This window comes from Furipterus horrens, unplaced genomic scaffold (genome assembly GCF_987537825.1).
Source record: "Furipterus horrens unplaced genomic scaffold, mFurHor1.1.pri manual_scaffold_6, whole genome shotgun sequence".
Taxonomy (NCBI): domain Eukaryota; kingdom Metazoa; phylum Chordata; class Mammalia; order Chiroptera; family Furipteridae; genus Furipterus; species Furipterus horrens.
Genome location: NW_028327176.1, coordinates 82,479,230 through 82,496,215, shown reverse-complemented (window position 1 = coordinate 82,496,215; position 16,986 = coordinate 82,479,230). Strand labels below are relative to the sequence as shown.

General features: G+C 41.9%; 1 protein-coding gene and 1 non-coding gene across 4 annotated transcripts in view; one reads left to right on the top strand and one right to left on the bottom strand.

The window, feature by feature from the left end:
- Window positions 1-3,946: 3,946 nt before the first annotated feature.
- LOC150006631 (U6 spliceosomal RNA) lies at window positions 3,947-4,056 on the bottom strand. Its single transcript, XR_016512030.1, has one exon. It is a non-coding gene; the product is annotated as a U6 spliceosomal RNA (small nuclear RNA).
- Window positions 4,057-7,789: 3,733 nt separating this feature from the next.
- The window catches only part of NPAS2 (neuronal PAS domain protein 2), a 180,583-nt gene continuing 171,386 nt past the window's right edge, over window positions 7,790-16,986 (top strand). For 2 of the 3 annotated variants that reach the window (XM_090281939.1, XM_090281940.1), the window contains exon 1: window positions 7,790-8,104. The gene's annotated coding sequence lies outside the window, so the exon portion shown is untranslated. The remainder of the gene's footprint in view (window positions 8,105-16,986) is intronic. The other variant, XM_090281938.1, reaches the window with a different exon arrangement.

Below are 16,986 nucleotides of genomic sequence, written 5' to 3'. Positions count from 1 at the left end.
CCACTACTATCATAAAAAAGAAAAGTGACTTTAATTACCAATTTCTGGAATGTGAACACATGGTCAAGCCAGTTGCTGTAATGAAAGCATCTTTTTTTTGAGGGCAAACCATCATTTGCCTTGAAAGGTAGAAACCTAGAGTGACTTGCAATAACATCTGTGCATTAAAAACATCAAATGAGGTTATATTTCTTATAGAATTATGTTCAATGTCAAGGTAAGTGTTAGATTGAAGCCATTGAGAAAAAATTCTTTTTCACCAAAACCTTGCAGCAAATCATACTGATACAATAATGATTGCTCATATAGGAAATTTGTAGCCTGCTGCCTATTTGGGAGGGGCTATGAATAGCTCCTTGGAGAACAATTCTTCTATAATTAGTTTTTCACTTCAAGTGAATTACGTGTAATAAATTTCCTATCATTAAATGTTCTTCTGGGGCAAAATTCATGGTAGATTATGCATTTGTTTGTGTAGAAACTTAGCTATTCAGATAGCATTGCACAGAAGTCAGAGAATGTACAAATGACACTGAAACGGAAACCAGTTTGGGAAACTAACTAAAAATGTCATTTTAGGGTCTATGTGCTTTAACAAACAGAAACATCTAAACACATTAAAATACCTCTTCTTCTTTGTATTAAATAGGACATGAGCTGAGAATAGTGAAAGACATGGCCACCTGTATGCCCACACAGCCATCTTTCTGTCCTGTGCTTAAAGGGTATTCCTTGCATTTGAAAAAGCACATGGCTCAACAGCTTGCCCATGCCTTCATGAAAGTGGAAGCAAATGCCTTACAGAGGTGAAGTGATTTTTTCTGTGTTGTATGTGCTTTAGCTTTCACTCTACAATTATGAAGTCCTCTGAGCTAATTGCAGGGGCTGAAAAACACCTCCCATATTTCTGGCACATTTATATGTCCCTTAAACCTTTGTTTCTCCAGCTCCCAGAGTCCTATACACAAAAGATTTTTCTTTTATCTATTTTCTACATGCTTTAGAGCCAATGTTCCTTCCATATTCCACAGGCTCCCCCAAGATTACTGTTTGCTCACAGTAGGTCATTTAAATACTTCCTTGGAGTACTCACAATTTGAGCTGAGCATTTCCCCAAGAGAATAATCTGGTTCCAGTGAAAAAGGGTACATCTCTGTACACTATGTTAACCAGAAGGGTAACCAGAGGTCAGAGCCTCCTCCTTGGGCTAGCCAGCACTTGCTCCATCATGGGCCAGGAGATGGAGGCTTGACTGGAACCCACACTTTCCCTTTAATGGGAGGAATTGGCTTCCTTTACCAACCTGTGACCTAGGGTTGGTTTGAAGATAACATATGTTTACAAAAGGACACTCCCATCCAGGCTATCACCAAAGTCCAAACAATGCCCTTGACAAGATGCCAATATGCCAATAACACACATATTGACTCACTGACTTCAGTTCCTTCTCTGAATTACCAGCACCAAGTGTTGCTCTTTTGCCAACCCCAATTCTTCATTCTGGAATTCTATTTCAAGCACTTGAAAGACAGTCACTTCAAAAAGGGTGTAAAGATATTAATAACTGATGTATTGAGAGGAGAACAAAAGAAATGGAGATAAGACATTGCAGAGACATAGCAGCACATGACTACTTTGGCACCAGTTTGTCAACCAAGATCTTATGAAAACTGAGTGATACCATGAATATCTTTGTGCTGGTATCTGACATAGCTAGTGCTGGGTTTGGGGAAGGGAGCCTGGGTCCAGCAGTCGTGGAGCTGGAATAAACCCTGCTCTGCCACATATTTGCCAAGAGACCTTGAGCCTAAGTCAGATTCCTTATCTGTCACCTGGAACTCATAAATCACTTCTTTTTTTTTTTTTACAGGGCCTTATGAAGATGAAATGAGGTATGTAAATACCTGGCACAAGGCTATTAGATAAATGTTACCTTTTATTACTGCAAACAGTATTTACTAAAAAAGCATTTTAAAAACCTTCATATCCAGGCAATGGAATAGTATTCAGTGTTATTAAAAAATGATCTATCAAGCCGTGAAAAGTCAGGGAGGAAACAAATGCATTTTGCTAAGTGAAATAAACCAATTTGAAAGTCTACATACTTTGTGTTTTCAATTATGACATTCTGAAAAAGGCAAAACTATGGAGGTAGTCAAAAACAAAATCAGGGATTAGTGGGGAAGGAGAGATATATGGGGGAGCACAGAGGATTTTGAGGGGAGTGAAACTACTATGTATGATACTATAATAGTAGATACATGTCATTATACATTTGTCCAAACCCATTGAATGTACAACACCAAAGGTGAACCCTAATGTAAACTATGGACTTTGGATGATAATGATGGTTCAATTTAGGTTCATTCATTGTAACAAATGTATCAATACCACACTGGTGGGGAGTGTTGATAGTGGATGAGGTTGGGGTGGGAAGTCAGTATAGGAATTCAGTATGTTCTAGTGAATTTTGTTGTGAACCTACAACTGCTCTAAAAAAATAAAGACTATTTGTTTAAGTAATAAATGGGACCTAAAATCAAACTTTATTATTACAGAAAATGTACATGAAGGGTCTTCCTCAAGGGGTTTAACTATAAGGAAAGATTCTCAAGGGTCCATGTTGTCAATAATCTTACCACCTCTTTATCAGATGTTTGTATGTGTATTGTGTATTTGCATGAATGTGCACATGCATGTACCATATCCTCCTGTGGTCCTCAGAAGCATGCAATTAACTAATGGGGATTAGCTGAGGCTTTGGGTCTTTGTCACTTCCAGGATCCTCCAACCCAGATTTTCTCTCTAGGCTCCAACCCAGATTTTCTCTCTAGGCCCGCCTCATCAGTTTTGTAAGGAAATCTTACTTCATTCTTTTATTTATTTATTTATTTATTTATTTATTGTTTTTCTATTAACAGTTGTCCCACATTTTCCCCACATTTCTCCCCCTCCCCACCCAGCCCACCCCTTCTTCTACAGTCAATCTCCACCCTGTTGTCCATGTCCATGGGTTATTTATACTAGTTCCTTAACAGGACCCTTCCCTTACTTACACCCCTTCTTTTCCTCCCCACCTCCTCCCTGGTCACTGTCAGTCTGGTCCTTGTTTACATGCCTCTGGTTCAATTTTGCTCATTTGCTTGTGTTGTTCATTAGTTTCCTGTATTAGGTGATACCATATGGTATTTGTTTCTCATTGCCTGGCTTATTTCACTAAGCATAATTCTCTCTAGTGACATCCATGTTATCTCAAAAGGTAGGAGTTCCTTCTTTCTTTCTGCTACATAGTATTCCATTGTGTAAATGTACCATAGTTTTTTGATCCACTCATCTACGAATGGGCACTTAGGTTGTTTTCCAGCACTTGGCTATTGTAAATAATGCTGCTATGAACATAGGGGTGCTTAGGTTCTTTTGAATTGGGGTTTCAGGATTCTTTGGGTATAATCCAAGGAATGGACTTGCTGGGTCATTTTTAGTTTTTTGAGGGAATTCCATACTGTTTTCTATAGTGACTGCACTAGTCTGCATTCCCACCAAAAGTGCACCAGGGTTCCCTTTTCTCCACATCCTTGCCAGCACTCATTGTTTGTTGATATGTTGATGATGGCCATTCTGACTGGTGTGATGTGGTATCTCATTGTGGTTTTTGCATATCCCTGCTGGCTAGTGATGTTGAGCATTCTTTCATATGCCTGTGGACCCTCTGTATGTCCTCTTTGGAGAAGTGTTTGTTCAGGTCCTTTGCCCATTTTTTAATTGGGTTGTTTTTACATATTTTGGAGATCAATCCCTTGTCTGAGGCAAATATATTTTCCCATATGGTTGGTTCCCTTTTCATCTTGATGTTTTCTTTTGCTGATTAGAAACTCTTTAGTTCGATGTAGTTCCATTTGTTTATTCTTTCATTTCCCTTGCCTTAGGAGATATATAGGAAAAAATAAAAAATATGGAATGCTTCACGAATTTGCATATCATCCTTGTGCAGGGGACATGCTAATAATCTTCTCTGTATCATTCCAATTTTAGTATATGTGCTGCCAAAGAAAGCACCTTACTTCATTCTTTAGTTTGCCAACCACATGATATAATAGGCACAAATGCCAGTCAAGTCTTAACTTTACCAGGCAGGCTGCAGGAGGCCTTGATCATCCTCTGGTAGCATCCTCAGGTCCAAAAGAGCCTGCTACAGTGAACAAATCACTATCCTGCCCTTTACTCTGAAGCTCCTGCACAACCAAGGCATTTAAGTTCTAAGATTGATGTTTCAAATGCAAGGTGGACATTCTTAAATTTTCTTCTATAGGTATGCATAAACCCTGGCCTCTGAGTCATTCAGTCTCCAGTTACTGGTCTCTGAGGCATCTTCTTCATCCTTATACAGATCTAACTTCCCCTTCTGCCTAGGTTGCAACAGTTTTCTTTCTTAGCATGATCTTATTCTACTTAATGATACGTGGTATTGTGTCTTCTTTTTCTTTTTTAAAATTTGATGTGAAAACTGCTAAGACGTAAAAATCTACAAATGGGCTTCTGGAGATTTTATGTATTTATATATGTGTGTGTGTATATATATATATATGATTGTGTGTGTGTGTGTGTGTGTGTATTTCCCTTCCATCTTATGATCAGTCACAACAGCTGTGATGATATCATCCATCATAGAACCCTGTCCTTGTTATATAGTCTAACGAGTGTTTAATACACTGACTATACATACTTAATGTGGGTCCCTAGCCCCGACCTAGTGCTGTAATTATTGTAGTAGCCCACATATTCCCACCTGTATGCAGCACCATCTATGGTGACCTATAGTGTATATATTTTGAGAATTTAATTAGATAAATATTTTTAATTAAGATGTGCTACAGAGCCAACTTCTGTGATGAAAAAAGAATCTCCAATTAGAATGCAAAAACTTTGAATTGTTCCACTGATATCTTCAAAGTTTGATGTAATTGACTACAGTTAAACATTTTGTTTCTCTCCTTCATAAATTTTGATTCTTTGAAAAGTATCTGGGGTTCCTGGGTACATCACTGCAGTATTCAATTAATAAAACCACATTCTTTTAAAGGACTAACCACATGAGACTTGAGAATTTCCCCAAATTGACAATGCAATTTTGAAATGGTTTTTTTGCTCTATGCTGCAAAATTTTAATAATGTATAGATTATGATCTAGCTCGACTTTGTCATCTGTTTCATGAAAAATCCTAGCACCAATATCACCTTTCTGAAGTCCACCCTGATTCCTTCCTTTGAATTCACATGGCACTCTGTCTTCTGGCACTGGCTGTATTTGGTCTCATCTTCATCTTGGCCTCTACATTGTAAACCCTCTTGAAAAGAAACTGTTGTGAAGTTTCCCTTGATCCTCACAGGCTCAGATCAGCCTGATTCATGACAAGCCTTTGACAAATGCCAATAAAAGGTAGAGGACAGTCAAATGCATAGAATGAACAGAAAGTAAACTTGTCTTCTACTCTCCCCTACATTTTGGAAGAAGCACACATTCTTCTGGGGACCCTGTTGTGCTGTAGTCCTGACTGGGTTCTGTGCTGTGGACTCCACTCTCCTTTAGTCAAACAGGTGTCCTGACCCAGGAGGATTAATACCAGGAGATGGGATAGAGCCTGAAATAAGTACAACTACATATACACCAAATCCATGATTAAAAGGCAGAAAGCATTTAGTAGGACATCCTACTGTGTCACAGGTAAAAACAGACCATAGCAAAAATACTTGTTGCATTGCAGATTTAGTGTTATTATTGTAGACTGTTTGTTTCCTAAAGGATCATTTAATGATTGTTTAACTGTTACCAAAAAGGAAGGAGGACAGAGTAGGAACTTGTTTCAAAGCAAGAAAGGAAAGGAGGTAGCTTTAAATTCTGCATTAAATCTCGTTAAAAGCACAAAACTTTATCCTTTAGTAGATTTTAGTCATGGCCATGTTTTCGGGGCAGGGTGAAACCTACTTGCCTGAAGGAAAAAGAGTAGACAAATAAAGCAAAATAAAATACATCTAAAAATTTTTCTCCTTTTGGAAAGGAATGGACTTCACAATCAGAGTGTGCCAAATGCCTTCTCGTCCTTCTTGAAAAGCCCTCCGAGTCAGAAGCAAGACTAAGGCAGTTGCTCTCAAGGATGTGAAAACCTCTTTGCAGCTGACTTTTTCAGGAGGAAAATTAGACAAAAATAATACATGTGGAAAATAAAGAGAATGACCTACTTTGGGGGGAGTACTCTGTATAAGCATCTTGATCTCATTGATGGTGTGGGGTTGCATGGCCAAATAAGGCGCTGTTTGTTGGTTGGGTCTATGCAGGAGAGGGCCTTTCTTGAACTCGAGGATGGAGAAGATAAAGCAAGGGCCCTGGAACCGAGTGAGGGGCGACCCCCAGTCTATTGCCTCGACTGGTGTTCAGAGGAAAGGCCATAGGCGATTCCTACTGGACACCGAAACGAGACCCCCTGCCAGAATGTGGGAGGGACTCAGCAACATCCCAAAAGGGCCGCTGGGCTACAGTGCCAGACATCGTAGCTATGTGATGTCAAAGAAGGGGTGACTTCCTGAGGGTTGGAGACTTCTTCCCTCTTTGGGCCTCTCCCCAGGTGCCTCCATGTGGTGAAAACTATCACCTGGGGTGGAGCGGAGTCTGTGAGTCTTGGTGAACCCCCCCTTGCGGTTCCAGGAGTCAGCGGGGTGCAGGGTCTCCGTTTATCACCCGACTCTGTCTCAGAGCCCCCAGAGCATCAAACAGCAGCTCTGGGCTCCTGGACACTGCATCTCTGTTCACTGTTCGCGGGAGCCTTGGTGAAAGCCTCCCTGTTTTCTCGCGTTCATCGCTCTAGCTTCTCCTCTTCTTGGATTCTCGCCTGTCTCCTCCTACAGAGGAAAAAAAAAAAAAGGTCACGTATGTTTGGAAAAATATGTAGGTCAGTGGAACATTTCCTGTACTGGAGAGGAGTGCAGCAGGGGAAGGGAGGGAGATGCAGAGTGGAGCTCCAGTATGTGCTGCTGGCTATAGTTCCCAATCCCATGTACCTTTGCCGCGGCTGGGGTGGAGGAGAGCACTTAGCTGGGGTCCTTTCCATCCTTGACCCATTTTCTCGACCGGCTCTGCTCGCCTTGGAAGAAACACGGATCATTCTGCTCCAGTAGCCGCTGTGATCCTCTTGGAACAGTTGTCACTAGAGTCCCTGACTCCAACAGTCCACCAGACCCCTTTCCTGCCCGCCCCTGCTTGAGAGATCATAGTGATCTGTGAGGAGACTCGCCCTATGACTTACCTCAGTCCAGTTCAGAGGACAGCTGTGTGCTCTCCCTGAACGCACGAGACAGCAGGGTGGCAGCTGGCCAGGAGAGGGTTTGCACTAGGCAGGGGAGGAAGATTCCTTGCCACTCCCAGCAACAACATGAACAGGACCTCGGGTGGCAGCCCCGCATCCTCTTGGCTCCGCTCTCAGCCAAGTTCATTTCCAATTACACCCCTCCACCCCACCACCACCCCTTCTATCCTGTGCCCCAGGCCGGACCCAGCCAAGCATCCCGGCCAGCCTGGAGGAGGCAGGGAGGCTGCGGAGCATGCGGGGTCTGAGCCGCCCGGGAAGCTGAGGTCAGGGATCCTTTTGCCCATCATAGCGCAGGGAGTTTGTCCCAGGCTGGGTGGCTGCCGGGAGAGACCTGGCCGGTGGCTGCCGCTGGAGCGGAGGAAGGGGGAGGAGGAGAGGGAGGAGGAAAGGGAGGGAGAAGGGGGAGGAGGAAGAGGCGGTAGCGGCTCTCAGGCGGCTCTGCGAGCGGAAGAGTTTGCCGCGAGAGCAGCCTGCCTCCCTCAGGAGCCAAGGGAACAGCGCGGCGACGGCCCGGGATTGGCGGCTGCCCATCTCAGAGACCCCGCGGCCAAGGCCGCGCCGGCGGCGGCGGCGAGAGCTGCGCCTGCCGCCGCCGCCTGAGAGGAGCTCGCCGCGCCCGCTACGGCTCCGGCTCCGGCTCTGGCTCCGGTTCTGGCTCCCAGAGGCGGTGGCGGCGGCGGCGGGCGCGTCTCTCTGGCCCAGTCTGCGCTCGGCCTCGCGGGGCCACCCCTGCCCTCTCTGAGGTAAGGAGCCGCGCCCAGGGCCTCGAGGGACACAGGGCCGGGAGACATGTGCGCGGACTTGGTGGGACTCGATCACCTGCTCAACAGTGCAGTGGACACCCGGGTCCAAGGGGGCGCTGGGAGGTGGGCGCCCACTGCCAGGTCCCGCTGCCCGGACATTTAGTTATGCAGCGGTAGCGGTTCTAGTGGGCTTCGTTTGCGGGTTGTCGTAGGAGGCAGGGACGAGGCACCCCGATCCTCAGGATCTGGGGGTGCTCACGGGGTACCAGTGGGATGGATGGAGGCCGTTTGCGGGGCAGCAGCCTTGAGGATGACTCATTGGCTCCATGGGCCCCATTGCGCGCCCTTCCGAAACGTGGGGAGCCGTGTTCGCCCAGAGTCTGGGGAGTGCGCGTCCCAGGCCCGCAGTTTTTCGAGGTCCCTCCGTTGCAATTGGTTCCGGGCCGGGTTGGGTGCCGAGTCTCCTCCCTGGTCGCTTAGAGGGCGCGTAGCCCGGCTCCTTGCGTTGTCTTGCCACCCAGAGCTCCTCAGGTTGGATGCCAGCGTGTCGTTTTATTGGGAGGTGTGCCCCCTCCCGGAACAAGGAGGCAGGCTCACCTTTGATCTTTCTAAATAGTTGCTCAGGTTCAGTAACCAGGGATTAGGGACAGGTACCAAGGGGCTAAGCGGAAAAAATAACCCCGCTCTATTGCCACTCTTTAAACTGTTCAAGGTAAGAACGTTTGTTTTCAGTTCTGTGTTTCATAAATAATTAGTAACCAGTGTTCTTGGTTAAGCAAGATAGAAACCTTAAAAATACGCATCTAAACACTCCCAAGGTTGTATTTATATGAGGCTTTTATTTCGCAAGTTAAAAGCCTTGGAGTTCAACAGGTGTTAGAAGGGTGTCCCAGAGGCTCGAGTTCCGCGCGTTTGGTCTTTAGTACCTGCAGCTTTGATATCCGGCCGCAAATTTATTAAATTGGTTGGCCTGTATCTTTACAGGTGAAAAACGTAGTAGTTCTTAAATTAACTTAATTAGAGAAGAACTGGTCATTCTTGATCATTTAGAACCCCAATTTTATTTTCTTAATCAGAGGTTTTTTTTGTTTGTTTTTCGTTTGGACTTCCCAGATAATTAGCTCTAAAGTACGTAGTTCCTAGCCAAGTTCACCATCCATCTCTGTCTATCTCACTCTCACTTAATCCCTGACCAGTAAATGGACCAACTAATCCTGGCTTGCGTTAAAATGGACTGCACTCCTTGGGAGGCTCTATCTTTCTACCACTAAGATTTCCTTACAGAAAAAGTTTGCCACAGTTAACCCTAAAGTGTATTTTAAAATAATCGTGAAATAAATATAATGTTTAAAAGGGCCATTCTGACTTGGCCCACTCTTTTGCAAAAGCATAAATAAATAAATAAATAAATAAATAAATAAATCAATCGGTGCTTCATTTTACACAGCTAAACCAAGACCCATAGAAGTCTCAGCAATCTGCTTATAGATTTAGTTAAACAATAAAGTGTACAACATAAAGACATTCAATAATTGTCTTTTATTTCTAGAGAGATGTGGAGCGTGGCTTAGAAGAACTGTAAATGTTCTGCTTTTAGCCATTTTCTTCTTGGAAATGGATACCTCTATTTATCTGCTGCTCTGTCCCACTGTGTGCAAATGTAGAATCAATGTTATTCTCACTACTCCCTGGAGTGACTCCTGTGGAGGTAAAAGAAGGGAATGCATTCTGGAGGAAATATATTATTAATAAAATGTTAACCCCCAAAGAGTTAAACAAGCCATGAAAAGAACCAAGTGAGGCTTTACTAGAGTGATGAAAAAATTTCCTGATAGGGGAGTGTTTAGATGGTGACTAAAAAATTCACCTTTATGTATGAAATAACAGTTGTTTTTAAGCTTATTTGGTTTTTGTAAGAGTTTGGGCCTTTTTTCGCCCATGCTGTTTTATAATTAAAGTGATAAAAAATAATAAAAATGGTAAAAAATGACACACATCAATCACTTAATGAGTAAGTGTTATGAAGTTGAATTCATCTTTTTTATTTTTATTTTTTGAACAATCTTTCTTAACTTTTGGCAATCTTTATAGCTGTCCCTTAAGGCTGACACTTGTTTTTAGGTTTCAAATTCAAAATTAATTATTTTTTCAGACTAAAATAATAATGCACGCACATACATTTTATTTTGCTATATCTATATGTTAATTTTTTTCAAAGTCTTGGTTTTGCACCTTAAGAACTCAAAGAGCTAAGTTCTTTTTCTCAGTTTTTAAAACAACTATGTATTTTGTTCTTTACATGAAAAGTCATTTTTCCATTGTGATCTGGACATGGATTGTCCCATGCTGATCCCATGCACACCTACACATCTCTTCCCTAGAAGAGGTCAGATTGAGAGGTGTTGAAGAACAGTCCTGTGATTCAGTATTGGCTGTTTTACGCCAATAGTTTAATTGGCTGCATCACAGAAGCACCTAATTGAGTTTCACATTTAAATAGTGGAAATGATACTTGATGCATTATTTGCTTACAGAAATATTCGATTAGTGTGTTTTTTATTGTAATTGTAGCAAAGATGGGAGGTCAGGGACCTCCTTCATATTCCCATAGCATCTCTTCCTGTGAGGCCTTGTTCATAATAGGTGCTCAATAAATAGATGTAGGAAATGAGCTGAATTGTCACTATTAGTAATCCAAATACTAATAGGGTACTTAACTATGAGTAATTCTAGTTAAAATCTGATGATGATTAATAGTACCTGAGAGCACTAAATTTATTAGATGTGAACATGTGTTTTAAAATGGGACCTTTCTAATGTAGTTTTTAGCTAAAGCACTACCTACTGTTTCTTACCTGAATTCTCTGAGATTAGGGATGTTAGGGAACATCCCCCCAAAGACCCTTTGAACTTCTATGGCTCATAAAGCAACGTGTGGTTTCAATTTTATGATTCAGAATAGAAACAAGAGAGTTTATGCTCTACACTGAAAAAAAAAAGTGTATTAAAGAAGGTGGAGAGTGCTGACCATCATGTATTGAACTGGACAGTACATGTGGTTGTCTGGGGACCTGGTTAAATGCAAATGCTGGCTCAGCAGGTCTGGATTGGAACCCCAGATTCTGCATTTCTGACAAGATCTCAGGTGACTGATATTTCAACAAAATAGCAAGGTCTGGGATACACTTAATTTAATCCATCATATGTTTCCTGGGCATTTTTCTATGCTGTAGACCTAGTTAATAGAATAATCAAGAGCATGGGACCTCCCTGCTCTCAAGGAGCTGACAGATGAGGAAGGGAGGGAGAGATTCTTTCTAGACTGAAAATGGGGTCCTGGGATGCCACTTTGCAGGGCAGCAGCCAGGGAAGGGCCCAGGAAACGAGACTTTCTGGTCAGAGACCCATATTGCTGACCGTAACCTCTAGTCTTCTTTGAATGGAAAGCTTTGTGACTCAGCACTTTGTGACTGGAGCAACTTAAGTAACCTCTCTGAGCCTCAGTGTCCTGCTAAAAAAAATAGTGTGAATAATGCTTACCTTGCTGGTAGGCAAGTAGAAAGAAAAGGTTCCTAAGATATTTTTCTGTGTACAGTAGTCCCTCTCTATATTGTGGTTCACTTATTGCAACCTCTCTGTATCGTGGGATTTTAAAAAATATTATATTTAATTATTTATCGCAGATTTTTTGCTATATCATAGGATTTTGCGGTACTGTATATGTATGTTGTTAAAGTTACGTAGGTTTAAGAGTGTAGAATATGTTTAAGAACATAAGTAGTGTTTTCAAAGGTATGGAAAATGTTAAGGGAGTGGGAAAGGTTAATAAGGGACTAGGAACGGTTTATAAGTGTGTAGGAAGGGTTTATAAAGCCTTAAAATATATGCAAATACTAAAGTAAATGTAAGATTTCTACTTCACGGCTTTTCACCTATCACAGGGGCATCTAGAATGTAATACCTGCGATAAGTGAGGGAATACTATAGTTTAGCAATTACAGATTAAATATGGTTAACCAAGGAGCCTAAGGCCAGAAATAGAGAACAGAGCTAGGGCTGGAGGGTGGGACCAACAGCTGTAGAAGTTAATCAGATGCAAATTAGAATTATTATGAAGAGCATGCACATCTCCACTCTTCTTCTACAGTGTCCTGGCTTCTGGTTAGCCTTGGTGGTACCCCTTCTAGCTGTATATTTATTTGAATCTTTTCCAGATACTTATCCTATAAGTTCTGTTGATCAAGGCCAACTGGTGGTTGTGGCAGTTAGGCACTCCTTAAAAATATGATGTGGAGGGCAGAGCAGGCATCTCTCCTCTTTGAGGGGCATTGGTGCATTCCCCAGGAGGGCACTTTTAAGGATTAAGGCCATCAATCAGTCCTTTTCAGTTTAGTTTCAGTTACTGGAAATTAGTGTCATGTGTGTTAGAATTCACCAGGGACATTTTGTACTTCATGCTCTGAGATGATTGTTTCCTCCTGACATCTGAGGAAGATGGGTGTTCCCAGGTCTTCTTCACCCTGATCTTAGGAAAGATAATCTGACTGACAAATAAAATAATTCAGTCGAATTTTTGGAAGAAAGATGGTGGAGGAGTGAGGGGAATCTGTGCTTGCTCACTCCCAAGAACTATCTGTAGTTTAGGCTAATTGTGGACAGAGCATCTCAGTTAACGACTGGATACTGGCAGGAGTTGAGCCTTGGCACTGTTGGCAGCAGAGGGGACCATCTCAGAACAACTTGTCTGGGAAGATAACGGAGGAGAAAGGGGCGAGACATGAGTTCTGGCTGGCTTGGCTCTGCGGGCTGTGGCTGGTAGTGCGCAAAGATTTTTTAGTGACCCTAGGTTTCCTTTGAGAAGAGTCAGGGGTGGAGAGCAAGGCTCCGCCCACTGGCAGAACCAGGAGTGGGCCAGGTGGCATCTCACTCAGAGAGGCAAGAAGCAGCTTATTAGTGTGTGTGTGTGAGTGTGTGTGTGCGTGTTTCTTTTTATTGTTTTTTGCAGACCAGGAAGGAAAGGCGAGCGGTGAGGTGAGATTCTTGAGAGACCCATGAGGAAAAGCACAGTCTCCCACTCCGCACCCCTTGACCCGGGTTGCACAGACATGGGAGTGCCTCTATCCGCCCGCCCTGGCATGCACCTGGCTGGCCAGTGGCCTGCCCTGTGCCAGCACACAGAAGCGCCCATGGTCCACCTGCCCCCATGTACAATTATCCCGCCCTTGCCAGGGCGCATATGGGCCCACGGGCCATCCGCCCCTGCGCGCAATCAGTCCACCCACCTGTAGCAGACCCAGTCCAATGCACAGAAGAGCCTGGAACATGGCCACCCAGGTATGCTAACAACCAACCTGCAGCCCGCCCACCCCTAGCCTGCATGAGGGAGTGTACTCACCCCTGGCTGAGGCCAAAAGAGGGTGAAGTGAACTAGAGGCACTTTGTAAAAGCTTTGGGTGCGGGCTCTGGAGAAAGCTGGGAGAACAGTAGACTAGATCTCAATGCAGAGTCATCCCCAATGCTATGGAGAAATCTCTTAAGCAGGCTATTCCCCTCCTAGTGGCATCAGCCGGAGGCAGCAGCGCAAACGACTGTATACAAGAAAGTCACAAAACAAAGGCAGAAAATAAAAGCAGGTCAATCTAAGAACAGAAGCAAACAGGAAGAGCCACCTAAAATGGAGAGAAGGAGAAACAACACCTCATCAGAAGTAAAAAGGTATTCCCAGAAAGAGAGATAGATGAAACAGAGGCAAGCAAACTATCAGGCATGGAATTCAACACAATGGTAGTGAGGAACTTCAATGAACTCAACAAACTCAGAGAAAATTACAATGAACTCCAGATGAACTACAAAGAACACCAGGAAAACTACAGAGAACTCCAGGGAACCAACAAGGAACTTACTGATAATTACAGCAACATGGAAAAAGACATAGAAACTATCAATAAGAGCCAGGAAGAAATGAAAAATATAATTTCTGAACTGAAGAACACAGTAGAAGCAATCAACAGCAGGTAAGTGAAGCAACGGATCGGATTAGTGAGTTAGAGGGCAATGTAGAAAAAAAATCCCAGACAGTGCAACAAAATGAAAAAGAATTAAAAAGAATGAAGAGGGTTTAAGAGAGCTGCAGGACAACATGAAACATCATAATACCTGTATCATAGGGATACCAGAAGGAGAAGAAGAGGAACCAAGAGATAGAAAACCTGATTGAAAAGGTAATGACAGAAAGCTTCCTGAAAATGAGGAGAGAAAAAGTCTCATATAGGAAGCACAGAGGGTTCCAATGAAGATGAACCCAAGAAGGCCCACTCCAAAGTACACCATAATCAAAATGGCAACATTCAAAGACAAAGAGAGAATTCTAAAGGCACCAAGAGAAAAACAGCAAATAACATACAAGGGAGCTCTGATAAGGTTATCAGCTGATTTCTCAACAGAAACACAACAGGCTAGAAGAGATGGCAAAAAAATATTTCAAGCGATGAAAAACAAAGGCCTACAACTAAGACTACTCTACCCAGCAAGGTTCTCTTTCAAAATGAAAGGTGAAATAAGGAGTTTCCCAGACACAGGAAGACTAAAAGAATATATCTCCACCAAACCAGCATTGCAAGAGATGCTAAAGGGAATGCTTTAAGAAAAAGAAGAAAAAGAGAGGGAGAGGAACACAAGTACAAAGGGAAATGAATAAATACCTGTCAGTAATAACCTTAAATGTAAATGTATTAAATACTCCAATCAAAAGACATAGTGTAGAAAAATGGATATGAAAACATGAGCAACATATATGCTGTCAACAAGAGACCCACCTCAAAACAAAAGACCTATACAGACTGAAAGTGATGGGACAGAATAAAGTATTCCAACATGGACGTGAAAAACAAAACAAAACTGGTGTAGCAATATTTATATCAGACAAAACAGCTTTCACAGAAAAGACCATAAAAAGAGACAAAGAGGCACATTTCATAATATTTAAGGGAAGAATCCATCAGGAAGACATAACTCTGTTAAACATATATGTACCCAATATAGAAGCACCCAAATATCTAAACAGAATGGTGGAAGACTACAAGAAGGATATCAACAGCAACAAAATCATAGTAGGGGACTTTAACACCCCACTGTCAACAATGGACAGATCTTCAAAGCAAACAAACACCAAAGATATTGAGGCATTGAACAACACACTAGATCAAATGGACTTAGTTGATATATATAGAACTTTTCACCCCAAAGAAGCAAAATATACATTCTTTTCAAGTGCACATGGAACAATTTCATAGACCACATGGCAGGACACAAAACAAGCCTCAACAAATTCAAGAAAATCGAAATCATATCAAGCATATTCTCAGGTCACAATGGCTTGAAACTGGAAATCGACCTCAAGGAAGAAACTCAAAGATGTTCAAACTCTTGAAGAATGAATGAATGCTATTAAATAATGAATGGGTTAACAATGACGTCAAGGAAAAAAATCAAGAAGTTCTGGAAACAAATATTAATAAACACACAACAGCCCCAAACCTATGGGACAAAGCGAAAGAAGTCCTGAGAGAAAAGTTCATAGCAATACAGGCCTACCTAAAAAAGCTAGAAGACTCTCTAATAAAAAATTTAACCCTACAGCTACAAGAGCTAGAGAAACAATGACAAGCAAAGCCCAGAGCAAGTCGAAGAAAGGAAATCATCAAAATCAGAGCACAATTAAATGACATAGAGACTAAACAATTCAAAAGATCAATAAAACCAGGAGCTGGTTCTTTGATATGATAAACAAAATTGACAAGCCTTTAGCTAGGCTCATCAGGAAAAAAAGAGAGAGGACCCTAATAAATAAAATCAGAAACGAAAGAGGAGAAATCACAACTGATGCCACAGAAATATAAAGAATTGCAAGAAATTACTACAAACAAGTGTATGGCAAGAAATTTGACAACATAGATGAAATGGGAAAGTTTCTGGAAACATAATCTTCCAAAACTGAATCAAGAAGAACAGAAAGTCTGAATTAATTGATAACAACTAATAAAATTGAAGCAGTAATCAAAAAACTCCAAGCACACAAAAGCTCTGGACAGGATGGCTTCACAGGTGAATTTTACAAAATGTTTAGGGAAGAACTAACACCTGTCCTTCTCAGACTATTCCAAAAAATCCAAGAAGAGGGAAGATTTCCAAACTCTTTCTATGAAGTCAGTATAACCCTAACTCCAAAAACAGGTCAAGACACAACAAAGAAAGGAAACTACAGGCCAATATTGCTGATGAACACAGATGCTAAAATCCTTAGCAAAATATTGGCAAACTGGATCCAGCAACACATTAAAAAGATCATACACCACAATCAAGTGGGATTTATCCCAGGGATGCAAGGATGGTTTAATATTCAAAAATCAAAAAATGTAATACACCTCATAAACAAAATGAAAGACAAATATCACATGATCATATAAGTAGATGCTGAAAAAGCATTTCATAAAGTACAACACCCATTTATGATGACAACACTCAGCAAAATGGGAATAGAGGGAGCATACCTCAACATAATAAAGGCCATATACAAGAATCCTGAAATCAGCATCATACTCAATGGACAAATACTAAAAGCATTCCCCCTGAAATCAGAAACAAGACAAGGATGTCCACTCTCTCCACTCCTATTCAAAATAGTCTTGGAATTTCTAGCCACAGCAATCAGACAAGAAAAAGAAGTAAAAGGCATCCAAATTGGAAAAGAGGAAGTAAAACTGTCATAATTTGCAGGTGACATGATTGCATACATAGAAAACCCTATAGACTCCATGAAAAATTTACTTTACCTAATAAGTGAATTTAGCAAAATACCGGGGTACAAAATCAATATTCAGAAA